Below are 19,775 nucleotides of genomic sequence, written 5' to 3' on the forward strand. Positions count from 1 at the left end.
GAACTATATTTAATACCTCCATTAGAGATTTAGAAGATGTATTATTTGTAACCCAGATTCCGTTTTCATATTTGTACTATAGTCTGCTCATCCGAACAGCAAATGGAATATTCATTTGACAGAAACTCGACAACTTAACCTACATACAGTCAAATATTAAAATGCATCATGGGATTTCAGCGTAACATGGTTTTGCAAAAAGCCTGACCCAAAGCAAGACCCATTGCTACTTTTACATTTCTCTATGACAATTAATGTGCCAGATATAATTACAGTGTATTCTTATAAATTAGCCATTACCCAATCTAGTCCTCTTTCTCTAAAAAAAAAAGAAAAAAAAAAGGGGGTCACTTCCATTTCCTTACAAACATTAGAAATAAATTAAATTTTGATTTTTTTTTTTACATGAAACAATTTCTTTATTTTAATTGTTGCTGCAGTGATTTATAACTGAGCATCATTGATCATTTATATAACTCTGCTCACATTTGTGAACAAAATGGCCTCTATCCCTGCAGAAGGCCTTACGTCTCTGTTGGATTGGCAGGCCCCATGCAGGGTAATATATTGATGGCTATTGCTTCTGACATTTCTGTTTTGCTCGAGTAGGTCAGCAGAGTTAAAATTTTAATATTCGCCAGTGAGGACTTCCCTGAAAAATTTTCAAAAGCCAAAAAAGTTGGGAGGTTAATTCCTCTTTTGCGATATATATTCCAGAGGCGATACATCTGTCTGCTTTACAGTTTAAATAGCCTAAGCTTTCAGTATACCTATAAATGACGACACTTTTCAGTTGAAAAACACACTTGCACATGCAGACCTCCTCATCTGCCCCCACTTCCTCACTGCATGCATGCAGTATGGACACGAGAGTTCACTGTCACATGTGTTATAGTAGTAGGTCTGTCTGTAGGATTTTGGGAACACACAATGCAGTAAAATAATAATAACAGGCCTACACTATATATCTTGCTTAAATTGTCTTCATGGCTGCATTTGAAATTTGTAACATACCAGCAAGTAAACCTTGAATCATTTTCACCCAGAATAATTTGTATTGTATGCCATCTCTCACACCTTCTGCTGCCCCTCTCCCCTTTACCCTTCTCCTACCCCTTTCCCCTTCTCCTGCCCCTCCCTCCACCATTCTTCCACCTTCTCCTGTCCCCCATTCTTGCACCTCCCACCTTCTCTTCACCCCTCCCTCCCCCCTCCCCTAATTGTTCCACCTCCATCTGCTACTTATAGGTGTTACTATAGATTTTTGAAGTATAATAATTTAGTGTTCAGATCTTGGGTAGCACTTTTAAAGACTCCAAATTTGATCTGTTATTAAATATGATGGTTTCCTGTTAACAAAACCTGCGGTTTACATCCTTGCACTAGAATATATAGATTGCAATTGAACCATTTTGCATAGCATTTAACAATGGGAATACCTGATAAAATAATGCCCTATCTGAACTCAGTGGCGGAGCGTCCATACAGTAGGGGGGGGGGGGCAGATGCCCCCCCTGACGGACTCAGTTGGACTGCTGGCGCCCTTTTCAGCTTTTTACCACTTTTACTTATTCACAATTATTTTCTTTTTTATTGCGCTCTCATCTACCTAACATTTGTCACATTATCTGCAAATTAGCAAGGCTCGGAAAGGGTCATTTCCGGCGATCTAGGGAGTATCTTTACTCAAAAAATTTCTGTACGCTCCGCGCCAACCTGTGGTGGCGCTCCGCTAAGATAGTGTCGAAAGCACCCCTACAGACCATTCTCACCCCTCCTGACCAATACCCCTAGCTCCGTCACTGTCTGAACTGTTCTTTAATCAATCATTAAGGTTTTTCAACAAGTTGACATTATAAATACTGTATTCTGCATTTTCTTAGATCTCTGTCTTGTTTAATTATTTTATTGCCTTCCACTTCTCATGCCCCTTCCCCTCTTGTCTCCCCTCCCCCACCCATCCCATCCCATCCCACCCCCCACTCATTTCTGCTAGTCACACGTCATTTGTACTAAATACTATATTAACTTTCATAATTTATAGATTTTACAATATTCAAGAGAGTTCTGCCAACATTGTTGATGTTTCATTCGGTGTTTGTCAGGGGTTCTGTGTTGGGTCCGGGGTTATTTAATATTTATTAGAGATCCTTTTACTCCGTTCTTCATTCTGAGGGGTTCAAAGTTGCTGGCTTTGCTGATAATCATCAGATCTATAAAACATTTTGATTGCAAACAGCAGTACACAGCTCTGACCTGTGATGTATTAAACTTGTTGTAAACACTGTTCAGAATTGGAAGTCTCGTTTTTCCCCCCTGAAGTTCAATACTGAAGTTATGGTACTTGGTAATCTATTCTGAGGCAGGTGGAAATTTATGGCATCAATTTTCCTGATGGCCACCCAAATTAATTAATTTTAATAATTAATTTTAATTTATTAAATTAATTTCTCTAATGCCGCCAAAACTCTTGGTCTCGGTCAAACAAGTCGCATCATTTTGAAACAATTTCGCCATTAAAACTGCTATCCAAAGATTTTGCAGGTTTGACCCTCTGTCCCATCCCTCTGCCCCATCCCTTCCCCCCCCCCCCCCAATTCTTCCATTCATCCAGCACCAAATGTGTGTACAATGTTTGGGATGGGTTTAGTATGTTAGCGACATATCACACTTTATTACAGTACTTTTTATGTTATATTAAGCTTCTGAAGAACCTTCCCACAGTTGATCACCTCGTAAAACATCGTCATACTGCTTTAATGCTCCGCCGAAACTCCCTCGTAGTTGTCTTCGGCAGTTGTTAATTCTCACCGCAAATTAGTCTGTCTCTTCTGATAGCCAGCGATCATGACATCTGATTGGTTCTAACAGGCCTGTGTATTAGCTTTGCTGGTCCGTGATTGGTTCACTTCCCTCTGTACTCTCTTTCACAGCGGTGTGTTATTAATCACAAAAACGAAACAGTCAGAAATTGAAGGGGAAGTTCACGGAGAGAGAGATAGTGTGTGTGGACGGTCGACTGGGATATTATATTGGAATTAGGTCTTTGGGATCAGGACAAGTTTATCCTCGGATTATGGAGTGAAAACTTTTGGGATTATAATCACTGGAGTTGAAACTCTTTGCGGGTGAAACAAATCACTTGGACGAAGGTAAGACAATTTTTTTTTGTTATAATGAGACCTTCCCAAATTTGGGACTGATTTGATCTTACAAGAAAAGAAAGGTGAATATATAAATAAATTTTGAAATGTTTTTACCTTACCCCTCAAACATGTTCGCTGATTATTTGGTATGAATAGATGCAACATATAAGGGACCAGTTTCTTGCAACTAATAAAACTAATTATTCCGTCTTATATTAAGATCTGTTCATATGCTGATAAAGCATATAGAGGAGTACTAGATGGGTATGGTAGAGTAGTGGGAGGGGAATAATACCCCAAAAAATGGGAGACGGTGAATGGAGAGAAACATGTGAAGAAGGAACCAGATGTACTATTTGTAGTTAAACTTGAGGTGGCTTTGGGGAAGGAAATCACCTTTAAAGGTATAGGTGGATGGGAAAGAGGTGACCATGTAAAGATTATTCGAGAAAGGAAAGGGTTTTTGCTTCCTTGAGAGGACAGCGCTAAACTAACAAGGTTTAAATGAAATGTATATGATGGACTGTACGGTAATGCCACAAGAAATGTTAGATATGTATTCTAAAATGGCACAAAAGTTTAAAAACTTGTTATATTTTTGGATTTTGTTTTTTTTCAACAGTTTTTTACTTTTGGGGATATTTGTCGGCATTAGTGTTGGTTAATACTCCAACATATTTTTGTGTTCAAATGGTGTCTGGATGTACATAAAAGTGAGCAAATGCAGTATGCACTGAATTGTAGCTCCAATGTACTTCATAGTAAAGCCCTCTTTGCTTCACTTTTTTTGAAGGCCTACACGTCCTTTTAGAAATACGGTTCGAATGGTTTGTTTGACTCCGAACCTATTAAGGAACATCGGTATCGGTGTGTTTGGAGGAATTTACAGTTTTCTAGATGAGGCTATTTGCATAGTAGAGGACTTTGGTTAAGGTGACTCTAAAATCCATATATAGTGAGTGTACTATAGAAGCCTAACCGAAAAAAGTTGGGGCAATCATTGCAAGTTTAATATGTTGGTTTTGGTGCATCATTAGTGTTATAGGTCATCACTGTTGGCCCCAAATCTTTGGCTGACTATAAATTGCTTGTAACAAAAAAAACAGACTGGGATCCTTCTAGCATTCTCAAATGTGAACAAGACTACTGTAGGTCTTATCAGGGACTGACATTATTATCCACAGGATATTATGAGATGGTACTTCAATTTCAAGATGTATTAAACAGTCTGTTAGTTTTCCCTACACTGTTCTGTTTGCATGATTTCATGGTTTCCTTTGAACCTTCATTACCTTGAAAAAACAATGTCTAAGTGTCTTTAGCTATAGGTAAATATGATGTTTATAGCTCTATCATTTGCACATGCCACCTCTTTGTAAAGAAATTTTGAAAAAAAAAGTTAAGAACAGCTACCTGGCTTACTCAAGTCATTTAATCTTTTGTATACAGTATGTGGATGAACATACCAAAAAACAATAAAAAAAAACATGGTGTCTGCTGTCTGCATAGCAACGGACAAGACACCTTTTATTTCCTTCCTTCACTTAATGTATTAATGTTGATGAATTAATAGGGGTTTATTTCTACTGCAGTGCTCCCAATCATATGTGGCATGAATCATCTTTAATGGATGGATTAAACTTGGAGATTTTCACTCTGTTGAAGTGACTTTTACCATTTTTTTATTTTATTATATCCTTGGGTACTCATAATTTTACTGTATTTTTCAAAGCATTCTCTACTGAAGCGATCCATGGTATAAAAAGATCGAGCCGGCACAATGCTTGTATATGCTGGGTTATAGTTATACTCTCAGGAATTTCCAAATAATTTGAATTCCTATCTAATTGTAAATTAGTTATTGATACAAAGTCTCCATTCAACAATAGTTTATGTTTCTCTGTTTTCCTTTATAGTCTTTTCTTGCTTAAATAAGCCTTTTCTTCTGTCTTTTTCTTCTGGTTTGAGTAATTCTCTTGCGGTCACTAAATTTGATAACCGACCTTTGTTTTTCTCTGGTGTCCATCATTGTGCACTTATATACCAGACACCTGCATTGACTGCTGTGTACATGTACATGTCAGAAAATAAATTTTAAGTGAAAATTGAATTATTTTTCAAAAGTGAAGAATGTCGATGTAATTGTCAGAGTCTGACAATTGACAGCGAATGTCGATTCATTTCCTTGACCAAGCTCGATGAAAACTCTCAGATAGAATTCCCACAAGGTGTAGAGAGAGGGCGCCGTGGTCAAATGGCTATAAATGCAAATGGACTTGCCATCTAAGGATATTTATCTTTGCATGTGTGAGTTCGGACCAAAGCATCATTTACATCATTTCCTCGGGCAAGGCACGTAATCCTCCACTGCCTAGACTCTTTATCCCAGTTTAAAAATTTAAAAAAAAAAATGGTTGCATGCACTGGGTTCGTAGCTGCACCCCTTGGGAAGTCCCACAGGGTGGGGGATATGTACTGTAGATGTGGCACACTGTAGTGTCCCGTGAATGACTGCACTCTTGAGTGTGCAGGTGTGACAAATAAAGTTACCAATGACCTGGGGTCAAATTTTGTGCTTAAAATTGTCATGCGAGAAATAAGACCTTGCCTTGATACGAGACTGTAAACCTTGAAACTGTAACTGTTCGCGAGATTATTGTCACGTTCTGGCCAATACCAAGGGAATTGGGTAACCCTTCTTGAAAGTCGATGAGATCTTAATCTATCTTCCATCAAGATAACATAAATAGCTGAACACTTGGTTAACTCTGTATTAGTACTGGTACTGAGAATTCACTACCTGGCAAGAGGTACAACCCCTCCCCCTCCCCCACCCCCCCTAGTGGACAGAATATTCCAATAATCCTAGCGTAAGTTCTTTCATATAAATATATACAATGTATTATATGCAGTTGCAACCTAAACAGTAACAAATTCTTGAACATTTGTTTCAAAATTTGAAAAACCATCTAAACAACCTCCATTTTACCAAAATTGTCACCCCCCCCCGCATTTAGAACTCAATTTCCACTTGACGAGATGACATTTTAACCTCCCCTAGTACAAAAAAGGGGGTTAATCACCCCTTTGACCTAATCGGCAATGCACTCTCACCCCCCTGCCCCCTAGCCTTTAATATGGAATGCTACACTGTAGAATGAAAATAATGTCGTTTTTCAGAGGTCTGCATAATAAACCACTTAAGAAGCCTAAGATACCCTTCATCTCAAGAAGAATCATATCATATTGTTCAAATCTTGAATATTACAGATATTGAAGTATGTCAAGAAGACTGAACCCAGAGGTTTTAATAATCCCATAGATAGATCTTTTTGGTCATTTGCCAGTTTTAGCAATTCTCAGAACGTACATGCAATTAGTTTTGAACCTGGACAAAACAAAAGAAAAGAAAAGAAGATATCGATGTGAAAAAGACATCGCTTGGAGCTGAAAAAAGATATTAGTTTTTCATTCAAAACGCTAATCACACCTTTGAGGCTGCATAAAGAACAAATCTAAAATCATAATATATTCCAAGGGTTCTAACGAAAGGTAAAAAAAAAACCTGCTAAAAATATACTCATCTGTTCCGTCGATGTTTTAAGACATCTCAACTCCTTACGCGGCTTTGACGAAATCAAAGATTCGCCACAGCTCGAAGAAGATATAATAGTGCCAACTCTTTTCCCAAAAGCATTTTCTTCTAATCAACACATTTATGATCTGTTAATAATGACTTTTCTGTCGCCATGGTGACAATCTGGGTGAATCCATGAGGGAGTCATCTAATCTAGTCTCCCCTGCTGTACTAACTTTACATGTATTTTCTCCATATCGAAGCTTAATTTAGTCTTTGCCTGTGCATTGAGTGGTGTATCAGATGAGAGATTTGCATTTTGTCTCATCAGCTGTCGTTAATCATGCATTTTCTTCCTTTGATTTGTACCCAGAGGCTGACTATAGAAGTGATGAAAATTTTTAATCTGGGTGGGAAGGGAGGAGGGGAGGGGGATGGGAGGATGGTGGTAGAGGGGTGTGGAGGACAAGGAAGGACAAAGAATTATTATGTGACTTTTAGTTAAGCTGAGAAGCAGATTGTAAATGTTTTTTTAAAGCTCGTTTTCTCAATAAGTTTGTTCATAAGGTCAGGGGGGGGGGGCTGAGTGTCCACTATTTATAAATGTCATTCCGTACCCTCGAATTTAACCTGGAGAGATCTAGAACCAGGTTAAGACCTCTCACCAGAATCTACCTAAGTTGCTGATCATGAAGACTATATAAATTGCATTGTGTTTTGCGTATGGTATATACTGTGTTGAAAGTTGCCACATTCTGTGGGTATGTATACCATACATGAATGTAACAGGGAACATTTAGAGCCTGAAAACATGGTATATATATATATATATATATGTCAAATTCATCCAACAAATCAAATATTAAGAAGGATGAAATTCAGCTGTATTTATATATTCAAGCAATATTTAAATAATGAAACTGAGAGGTGCAAAATTGTTGGTATTGGAGGAGCATTTAACTCAAGTGAAGTAACATGCAATGCAAATATATAAAGACACAGGTTTGAGATGGGTAGGTGGCAGGCGCGTAGCCAAGGGGGGGGTGAAGGGGGTAGCCGCCCCCCCTTGAGCATTTAAAAAAATTTTTTTTAATGTTTTTATGATATCGCTAGTATTTTCAAAAGAGAAAATGCTAAGATGCAACTTACAAGGCCTGGGAAGTGCCTTTTCCAGCCATCTGGGAGGCATTTTCAGCCAAAATTTTCTTGTACGCTTCGCGCCAACCATGGTGGCACTACGCTTAGTTAGTTTGCAATGCTGAATCGACAGTTTCACCCCTCCCTTGGCAAATTCCTGGCTACGCGCCTGGTAGGTGGTGGGGAGAGAAGGGAGGGTTTTCTCAATAGGTGTTGGTCCAAGTTGTTCAGATGGCACCGTGTCTTTGTAACAAAATCATTACTGTGGAAATTATTAAGGACACAGTCCCCTCACACCCAACATTTGGAACAATACAGTATATTCCTTAATTTGCAGCTATTTTTCAGAGACTCCCATCCCCCTCCCCCCCTCCACCCCATCATCCCATCTCAGGTTGAGAAAAATATATTGTCTAGCTATGGAGATCTCTGTCAAAGTAAATGTCTATGACCATAAATTCACCCACAACTGATTGTGCATGGGTACAAGGCTGGGAATTAGACCATAAAGATGAACATTGTTTGATTGGCTTAAATTTAAACACCTGTTCTGTATTAAGCCAGGATGGTTGGGTTTTAGAGTTACCTCGTTTGATGGGTTTTAAATTTAATCACCTATTCTGTATGTAACCCGGGATGGTCAGGAATTAGACTGTAAGATTTACTTTGTTTAATGCGGTTTAAATTTCAACACCTGTTCTGTATTTAACCCGGGACGGTCAGGATCTAGACCTTAAGGTTTACCTTCTTTGATGCGGTTTAAACCTGGGATGGTTGAGATTTAAACCGTAAGATTTACTTCGTTTGATTCGGTTTTAACCTGGGATGGTTGGGATTTAAACTGTAAGATTTACTTTGTTTGATGCGGTTTAAATATAAACACCTGATCTGTATTTAGCCCGGGATGGTTGGAAATAGGACCATAAGATTTACCTTGTTTGATGCCCAGGGTTTAAATTTAAACACCTGTTTTGTATTTAACCTGAGATGGTCATGATTTAGACTGTAAGATATAATTCCTTTGATGCGGTTTAAATTTAAACACCTGTTCTGTATTTAATCCGGGACGGTCGGGATTTAGACTGTGAGATTTACCTCGTTTGATGCGGTTTAAACCGGGGACGGTTGGGGTTTAGACCGTAAAATTTACTTCGTTTGATGCGGTTTAAATTTAAACATCCTGAATTGTCGGGATTTAGACGGGTCCGTATGATCCACCTTGCACATTCACCGGGCCAGGCTTCAAATTTAACACCAGTTCTGTGTTTTGCCCTGAACAGATGGAACGATTCGCCACCTCACATTAAGCTACTTAACATGAGAAGAGCTAATATCAGCCATTATAATACCTGTAGGGAGGGGGGGGGGGCCTTGCAACAAGTTTTACTTATTCATAATCAATAATCAGTTGAATATTTAAAAGCTGCTACTTTACAATTTGCAAGGTAATTTCCTCTTTTTTTTTTATAAATTACATCAAGTTCAAGAACTTCCTCTGAGTTGCACTTTCATAATTTTGTACATTTTTGGTTGTATGACAATAACATAAAAAAAAACACCAAAACAAAAAAGACCGGGGAAATACAGATAAGAAGTCATGCTTCACTTTGCTCTTATTATATCCAATTTGCCTGATCTAGAGCTATAGAAAGAAAAAATAAAAATATATATAAAATCCTCCAGAAAATATCTCACACTCAAAATTGGCAAATACATTTCCATGAAATTGTGGTTATTTCGAGCAATTCATCATTCATTTTGCCTAAAGACTTCAGGAAGTATATTAAATTTGTTTGATGAATTGGCAATTGAAAAATGATCAAAATGAACTTTAAATACCATTATATGCTGATTATTGGAATAATTGAGCAAGGCAGTTTGTAATGATTCATTATGTCCTCCTTTAGTACATGAGAGCAGAGATTAATTAGCAGAGTACAAAATCTGTCTGAGACGATTTGTAGTATCTCAATTTTCCATATATAATAATAATATTAATAATAACATTGAGGATTTATAAAGTGCAGACATATCCACCAATAACGGTGCTCAAGGCGCATCACAATATTACCCTGGTCAACGATGATAACCTGTCAAACATAGAGACAATCCCTCCACATGGCAGCAGCTAAACAGCGCCCAACTAACAGTTAATCTCACAGGTCCCTATTTATACACCTGTAGGGTGAAGAGAGGCAATGGAGATCAAGTGCCTCGCCCAAGGACACAACGTAACGATCTGGCCAGGACTCGAACATGCAAGCCTTAGATCACAAGTCCACTGCCTTAACCACAATGGTTTCACACATATATGTAGCAATTATTATGGAACGTTAGTAACTGTTTGTAGCTCATACAGTACAAGTTTTTAAAACCCCTATTTGGATTGTGTGAGTACAAAAGCTGTTTTTTATCTTCGGATTGTGTAATTTGACCGTATTTTCTACACTAACTTATTTTGAAATAATAACCTGTCAAACATAGAGACAATCCCTCCACATGGCAGTGGCTAAACAGAACCCAACTGATAGTTTATCTCACAGGTCCCCATTTATACACCTGCAGGGTGAAGAGAGGCAATGGAGATCAAGTGCCTTGCCCAAGGACACAACATAATGATCTGGCCAGGACTCGAACATGCAAGCCTTAGATCACAAGTCCACTGCCTTTATCCACTTGACCACAATGCTTTCACACAAATATGTAGCAATTATTATGGAACTGTAGTAACTGTTTGTAGCTCATACAAGTTTTTAAAACCCCTATTTGGATTGTGTGAGTACAAAAGCTGTTTTTTATCTTCGGATTGTGTAATTTGACCGTATTTTCTACACATACTTAAATTTTGAAATGTGACACCAGATAAATTATTTGCACTGATGTGTAAATTCTCCTACTATAGAGATAGATATGAAGGGATGGACGGATGGATGGATGGAGGAATATAAATATTGTTTTCCGCCAAACCCTTCTACCTGTGTCGTTGATCTCTTGCATGTAAAGCTTAGCAAAACTCATTTTGATAGAACCTCTCAAAAGTTTTCTCTTTCTCTTCCCTCGATAATAGTTTCAACGTCTTCTTCTCGAGTCACAGGACGAATCGTCCCGTCCTAATTTGATCATTTTTCCGCAGCGTCTGGTAAAAGAAGTCTGAGTCGAATACACGTAACCTTGCAATAAAAAATTACCTTTCAAATCATTTTTTCTTTTAATTTTTTGTCTCTTTTCTTGTCATGCTAAAATTTCTGGAGTGGTTCGAGGAATATTAACAGACATAAAATTTACATTACTCAACCTGTATTTATTAATACGTTGTCATTGCGAAATGCAAATGTATGTTAAGTTTTGACCTGCCTTCATGTTCTGAAAGGGATTTATGATACCGGATAAAAGAAAAAAAGAATAAAGGAAAAATTAAAGTGCATATCTTTCATTGATTTGACCAGCATTATAATGGTGTTTTAAACCACTGCTGTATAATAATATTCATTTTGACAATTAGGGATTATTTCCTTTTTATGTTAAGAAACAAGTGTTGATTTCTGTTCCCCCTGAAGATCGAACACTGGAGCAAGTTCAGATATGAGTCTCGTCAGAAAAGTCATATCTAGTTTGGTTTGTGAGGTCATGGCAAGGACAAATACTGCATATGCTATAAACTAGGACACATTGTGACTTCTCTGGAGCTATTTGGTCCAGTATGATTCATATCACTTTTTCTTGTTTATTATTATGATTTGTGCTTTAAAGGGAGTGCAGACTCGCACACAAAGAAACATCTGATGCCGGTAATCTGACCTAGTTTCGAATGAGGTGTAACAGAAGTGTTAGACACCACCATTGATCCCAGAAAATACACACACAGCTTGCTACTGTCGGTAATTAGACACTAGTGTACAGTCAATAGATACAGCTACGGTCAATACCCACAACACAGTGTACATAGCAGCGATGTGCATCTCAGGTCTAGATAAAAGATAACAAGGTATCACGTTTCATTACTGTCTGCATTTTGCAGCTACAAGAAGAAAACTTCACATGCAAGCAACAGAAAGTTAACTTTTTTTCAGAGGGCGGCCACGGTTTGGGGCGAGTCTTCAATGCCTTTAATGTTCAGTTTTATATGAATTTGACAAGACTGCAGGGATACCTTCAGCACTGTTTATAAGTCACTGTACATATTCACTGTTCTGCTCTGTTCTGTTGTGTAGAAGTCAAGATTATTGTGACACACCTCTGTTACAAAGTTAAAGGTAGTCAGTATAGGCCCCAAATTATAGCATGCTATAATTGTTAGAAGTTTTCAAAATGCACTTAACTGGAGGTCTTTACTCTCCAAATTGCTCTCAGACAGTTTTAAGGCACACACTGTAAGATGACTGAATCTCCCTGTGAGGAAAATTACCTGGAAGGTTGTAATAAAAAACAGTTTTAATAATATTGACCAAAGGTGACCATATTTGAATATCTAGCATATTTGGGGCCAGTACAACATACCTTTAATAAACTTGTCAACCTTAATTCTGTTTTAAAATCTGCTATGTTTACACAAATATTGTCAATTCTGACTTATAGATACTATAATAATTAAAATATAAGAGTGTTTTTGTGTTGCATTAGTGCCATAGATTTGGTGCTATGTAAGTCTCATTTATTATTATTATAGAAACAGATAAGACATTGTCAGCATAATGGTGAAGTAAAAGTTTTAACTTAAAATTCTTGATGAGCACTCACTCTTAAAGTTAAACGGATCCACACCGGCATAAACCAATTACCAGAACCACGCTAACGTTAACTGCGTGGAGCGATTTTGCCATTTTGAACCCGTACCAATTCTTTTTCTTCTTTTTTTTTTTTTAAATTAAATGAGATCAAAGCACTTTCTTATTTGTCTTAAAAGTCTAAAAAAAAAATAATGATAATAAAAATAAAGAAAGAAGGTGACATGAATGCTCTTTGTCAGATAAAGGGACAATTAATAAAAGTTGTTAATTCGTCCTTTGTTTTAACAATCAGAACACATCTGTTAAAGGTCTTTGGGCTTAACATGTCGTAAAAGTTCGGTTGACGTCAGAAACGTCTGGTTCTGTCGGACGTTAAGAGCGCACTCGGTGGAACGGAGAGCATTTAGAAATTAATGAAGCATCTCCTCGTACGAAGGAACGAAAAAAAAAAGGAGAAAAACCACAAAAAAAGAAGAAAGATCCGACGCCGATATATTTTTATCTAGAGCTCGGCAGACGGATAAAAGTTTCGGAGCGAAATATATATATTTTTTTCAAAAGTCGTGAACTCAAATCAAATTAACATAGTTTGAAATTTATATGTATAATCGTCAAGATGAAGCTTTCATGGTCAGCATTAAAGCAGATTTAGTTTAGTTTTATTTTTCCTTTTTTCTTTTACAGCTTATAGTTCGAAACGGCAACCTTGAAATTCTGCTGCAAATTCAGCCGTAAGTGCCTTTTAACTTATTACTAGTTGGATGTACACTTTAATCAGTCTTCTGTATGTGTGTGAGATAATGCACTGTAGTTTTTTTTGGGGGGGGGGGGCATGTATGTGAGTGCAAATCCACAGGTATGATGAGCGCTGGTCTAAGTCTAGATGATCAGGTCCCAAGTGTGATTTTTACAAGGTTTGACGAGGAAAATTAATATAAAGCGGCCGGCATACATGTGTGAGAGTGCGAAGTGTCCCGTAATTATCTCAACAGCTACTGTACCTTGGAACTTAAATTTGACGAGAAATTTACTCAGCTGAAAGCGCGGCTTATCTAACAGATCCAAAACCAACTGGGACACTATTATATATCCACGTGGAACTTCATGTACGGGTACATGATTTTGAGTACAAAGTGTTGAGTACATTCACGATGATTCAGGGTACAATGATATAAACTTCTTGATCATCGCGCCTTTGAAAAAGAACGACGTCGGCTGTAAATCAAGTTACCTTTTTTGAACTTGACAAAAAAGTTGGATGGACCAATTTTGACATTATATTCTTTAATGTGTGTCGATAAGAAAGCCTTAAGTAATTAGTACAAGTTTGAGTACAAACAATTGAGTACATTAGTACAACTAGGCCTAGCTTGTGTTATTATTTCATGAATTTCTAGATGACCTTTGATAAATAGACAATTTGTAACTTTTTGCCTCAATGGATTTAATTTTTGGATGCTCTTAAATACAGGCTTATATTCTCTCATGTGTGTGTGAGATTTGCATTGACTAGTACATATAAGACCATATGTGGTAAATATTAGAACAAATGTGAGTACATTATAGCGCTGATCCCCAGAGTGTAAACTCTACTGTATAACGTAAGACCTTGCATATATATGGGTAAAAATGCCTGAATAATCGTTGAAATTTCAACTTCATATGAATCAGCTTTTAAGGCCTTAAAGCGGCCATCTGAAAAAGTTAACTTTCCGTCGCTACAAAATGCAGACAGTATAACGTGATACCTTGTTACCTTTAGCTGGACCTGAGATGTCCATCCCTGTATCGTTTGTACACTGTGCTGTGGGTATTGACCGCAGCTGTATGTACTGACTGTACACTAGTGTCTAATTACCAATGGTAGCAAGCTGTGTGTTTGTAATTTCTGGGAATGATGGTGGTGTCTTACACTTCTGTTACACCTTTTTCGAAACTAGGTCAGATTACCGGCATTAGACGTTTCTTTTTGCGCAAGTCTTTATTTAGTGCCTTTAATTTATAACTTCAAATATAGATCAATCCACCTATACTCTTGTTCTAACTTTGCTATATAGACATGTTTGAAACAAAGTCAGAGTACAATTCCAGTTCTATCACAAACGTACCAGACAGAATTTAGACTTTTTAAGTCTTCATTTTTAAGCATAACAAGCAGGATTATGTGTTTAATGACTTATTAATTGTCTAATGCCTTAGGAATACTTAATTAACAAATTCAATACCATTATCATGAGCATGCATGCCCTAGCTACGATACACAAACATGTATTTCGAAAAATGAGTACAAAATTACAAGTCCTCGAAAATATGAGTACAAACATGTTAGAACTGTACTGCAACATTGCAAGCCGTACAATATGCGCAGCATTGCGTTGATTTGGTTCTGTTTATGATCAGGTATACATGTTCTTGTACGGGCATGTTTGCTATCTCCAGAATTCAGTGTCTTTATTATCTACCTCCCAACTCCCTCCCCACCCCCTCTCTTACCCCCTCCCCCACCCCCACCACAATAACCTTGATGTACGGTAAACAACAAATCCGATACATATGCAGACCTCCTTCGTTACAATGCTGGTAAACTTGAAATTCCTGGTGTACGGTTCCTGTTAATTGCAGAAGACGGTTACTGCAATGCCTCTGAGTGATTTCTTGTATATAAGAGGATGATGAAAAGTACGGTCCTACCTCTTCTAGATTCGAATGTGTTTTTATGTGATATGGGTTTTATTCTTTCATTGACTGCATGCATGCATGCATGCAGAACGTGATAAAATATTAATTTTATATGACACTAAATCTAACTTTTGAATCGACTATTTGGAGTGCAAGTTCAATAATGTTCATCACACTATACACAGATTGTATGCTGATCAGATTTAGCAGCACTGGAATTGATTTTGACAATTATATATTGTACAAATGTTTCTAAAATTCCAGAACATTTTGTAGTTGACCGCTGTAGCTTAACTTTCCCTCTCATATGCCAAGAAATGATCAAGTTTAATCAAAGTGGAAAATATTGCACATATCTCAAGTTACCACAATTTGCAAGTTACATGGGAGACATTTCTACAATGAAAATGCTAGGAGGTGGTGGGGGGTAGGAGGGGTGGGGGGAGCAGGCCAGTCTGAGCGATGAAATGTCTAGAATCGCCCAGATGGAATTATTTACCTATTTTACCTAATAGGATTTTTTCAGGAGTGTGCAGTCTAATAGTTTGAGCAAACACGTCAGTATTATGATCATTGCAATATATTCAAGTTGTTAAGGTAAATGGTAACAAGTTTGGGACTATAATTATCCCAGAAAAAAGGGTTGCTTCATAGGTAGTAATTTTAATATAGGATTAATGGACCAATTTTAATTTTTTTGGTGAGAAACTGGTGAATTTGAAAACCAGATTTCTACAAGAAGAAAACGTTGAATGGGGACAATTTTCAAATGGTTAGAAATGAGAGAAATAATAAATACAAGGAAAATGTATCAAAATCTGCATTACTCAGACAGCACCTTTTTTTAATGACACCGTCTGTACACTACTCAGACAGCACCTGTTTTTATTAACTGGCACCGTCTGTACACTACTCAGATAACAACTGGATTACTATCTGGCACCGTCTGTGTAGTTAACTGACACCTCCTGTTTACTAACGACACCACCTATGTAACTAATGACAGCACAGGTCTGCTAATTCCTCACACCCCCATGTGTAACCTACTGTAAACACCTACTTAAACCAACTGTGTGTATTATCAATAGCACCTGTTTTCTAATGACACCACATATGCAGTTCTACACACTACTAAAAACACCTGCTTACTGCTGAAACCAACTGTATTTTACTAACAGCAACTATTAGCTATATCGAGACCATCTGTTTATGTAGTATTTACCAACACCACCTCAATGTTTACCATCAAAACCACCATCGAACACCTTTCAAAAACTCAGTTTATAGGTATTTCGTTTTAATTTCTAGAGAACATATTCTCATGATGAGCGTAAAAATAAATTTACTCCAGTATACGTCTGTTGTTGGGCCGTTTGTAATCTCAATTCAAATTAAATTTGCCAGGTATTTTTTTATTTGCTTTTAATTAAATCTATTGGGATGACATTACACATGTACTAAAACAATGAGATTGTTTACTAGAGCCTGTAATTCGACCATGCACTGTGTACATGACTTACAGACGAGAGCGGGTCGCAGATTTCTCGGAATTTTGAAAACAAATGCTGTTTTCTTCGCCGATCTGTCAAATTGCACCTTTGTCGAACCTCGGAACGGATGATCGTTCTGTTCAGATGAACTCTCCATCACCCGTGTTGGTTGTACACATCTTTAATTTGAACATGCAGCAATAAAAATAGCACAAATCAATTTTGAAAAGGTAAAAAATAAAAATGTGAAGGAGAAAGATTTTAGTCTGCAACTCACAGCCAATTTGATGTACTGTAAACAACAAATCCAATACATATGCAGACCTCTTTCATTACAATGCGGGTAAAAGTGAAATGCTTGGCGTACGGTTCCTGTTAATTGCAGAAGAAGGTTACTGCAATGCCTCTGAGTGATTTCTTAAAAGTATATATTAAGAGGATGATGAAAGTACCGTGCTACCTCTTCTAGATTTGAATGTGTTTTTATGTGATATGGATTTTATTATTTTCATTGACTACATGCATGCGTGCAGAACGTTAAAATATTAATTTTATACGACACTAAATCTTACTTGTGAATCGACTATTTGGAGTGCATGTTCAATAATGTTCATCACACTATACACAGATTGTATGCTGATCAGATTTAGCAGCACTGGAATTGATTTTGACGATTATGTATTGTACCTATGTTTTTAAAATTCCAGAACATTTTGTAGTTGACCGCTGTAGCTGAACTTATTCACTACTCAGACCATTTGTATACTACTGAGAGCAATCCTGTTCACATGATACCATCAGAATAATATTTTGAACACCACTTTACTAGCACCAAGCATCTGTATACAATCCACATCACCTGTTGTAATGACACCATCATGTATACTACTCAGACAGCACCTGGTTTACTAACTGGCACCATCTGTACACTATTCAGATAGCACCTGTTTGTAAATGACACCATCTGTACACTACTCAGACAGCACCTGTTTGTAAATGACACCATCTGTACACTGCTCAGACAGCACCTGTTTGTAAATGACACCATCTGTACACTACTCAGACAGCACCTGTTTGTAAATGACACCATCTGTACACTACTCAGATAGCACCTGTTTGTAATTACACCATCTGTACACTATTCAGACAGCACCTGTTTGTAAATGACACCATCTCTACACTACTCAGACTGCACCTGTTTGTAATTGACACCATCTGTACACTACTCAGACAGCACCTGTTTGTAAATGACACCATCTGTACACTACTCAGATAGCACCTGTTTGTAATTGACACCATCTGTACACTACTCAGACAGCACCTTTTTGTAAATGACACCATCTGTACACTACTCAGGCAGCACCTTTTTGTAATTGACACCATCTGTACACTACTCAGACAGCACCTGTTGTAAATGACACCATCTCTACACTACTCAGACAGCACCTGTTTGTAATTGACACCATCTGTACACTACTCAGACAGCACCTGTTTGTAAATGACACCATCTGTACACTACTCAGATAGCACCTGTTTGTAATTGACACCATCTGTACACTACTCAGACAGCACCTTTTTGTAAATGACACCATCTGTACACTACTCAGGCAGCACCTTTTTGTAATTGACACCATCTGTACACTATTCAGACAGCACCTGTTGTAAATGACACCATCTCTGCACTACTCAGACAGCACCTGTTTGTAATTGACACCATCTGTACACTACTCAGACAGCACCTGTTTGTAAATGACACCATCTGTACACTACTCAGATAGCACCTGTTTGTAATTGACACCATCTTTACACTACTCAGACAGCACCTGTTTGTAAATGACACCATCTGTACACTACTCAGATAGCACCTGTTTGTAAATGACACCATCTGTACACTACTCAGACAGCACCTTTTTGTAAATGACACCATCTGTACACTATTCAGATAGCACCTGTTCTTACTTACTTGCACCATCTGTTTACTTAACTGAAAGCTCCTAGTTACTAATGACACCATCTGTGTAACTAATGACAGCACCTATTAATTCCTCACACCCCCATGTGTAACCTACTGTAAACACCTACTTACACCAACTGTGTCTATTATCAATAGCACCTGTTTACTAATGACACCACATCTATACACACTACTGAGAAGTGAGAACACCTGCTTACTGCTGAAACCAACTGTATTTTGTATTTTACTAACAGCAACTATTACCTATCGAGACCATCTGTTTATGTAGTATTAACCAACACCACCTCAGTGTTTACCATCAAAACCACCATCAAACACCTTTCAAAAATTCAATTAGATATTTCATGATAATTTCTAGAGAACATATTCTCATCATGAGCATAAAAATTAAATTTACTTCAGTAAAATTTTCTGGTGTTGCGCCGTTTGTAATCTCAATTCAAATTAAATCTGCCCGGTATATTTTTTAATTTATTTTTTCATTAAATCTATTGGGATGACATTACACATGTACTAAAACAATGAGATTGTTTACTAGAGCCTGTAATTTCACCATGCACTGTGTACATGACTTACAGACGAGAGCGGGTCGCAGATTTCTCAGAATTTTGAAATCAAATGCTGTTTTTTTCGCCGATCTGTCAAACTGCACCTTTGTCGAACCTTGGAACGGACGATCGTTCAGTTCAGATGAACTCTCCATCACCCGTGTTGGTTGAACATATCTTTAATTTGAACATGCAGCAATAAAAATAGCACAAATCAATTTTGTAAAGGTAAAAAATAAAAATGTGAAGAAGAAAGATTTTACTCTGCAACTCACAGCCAATTTGAACTCGATTAAATCAAGCGTTTAGTTTCCGCTCCCAGAGGTTTTGTGTAAATGTGCGTTAAGAGAGCAGACCCGACCTGACCAATATATATGTGGAAAGGTTCGACTCTTTCAACAACGAACCGATCAATACTCTTACAACGCCATTGATGAGTCCCGGACGAGTTTTAAAGTACGCAAATATAGATTTAGCCGATGATCACGAAGAAACG

At 37.5% G+C, this 19,775-nt stretch overlaps 1 protein-coding gene across 1 annotated transcript in view; it reads left to right on the forward strand.

Annotated features, from left to right (window-relative positions):
* Window positions 1-19,775, forward strand: part of LOC139976256 (uncharacterized) — a 112,146-nt gene that overhangs the window by 12,226 nt on the left and 80,145 nt on the right. The window contains exons 3-4 of the mRNA XM_071984892.1: window positions 2,934-3,152; window positions 13,272-13,318. The gene's annotated coding sequence lies outside the window, so the exon portion shown is untranslated. The remainder of the gene's footprint in view (window positions 1-2,933; window positions 3,153-13,271; window positions 13,319-19,775) is intronic.

The sequence above is a fragment of the Apostichopus japonicus genome, chromosome 11, assembly GCF_037975245.1.
Source record: "Apostichopus japonicus isolate 1M-3 chromosome 11, ASM3797524v1, whole genome shotgun sequence".
Classification (NCBI taxonomy): Eukaryota; Metazoa; Echinodermata; class Holothuroidea; order Aspidochirotida; family Stichopodidae; genus Apostichopus; species Apostichopus japonicus.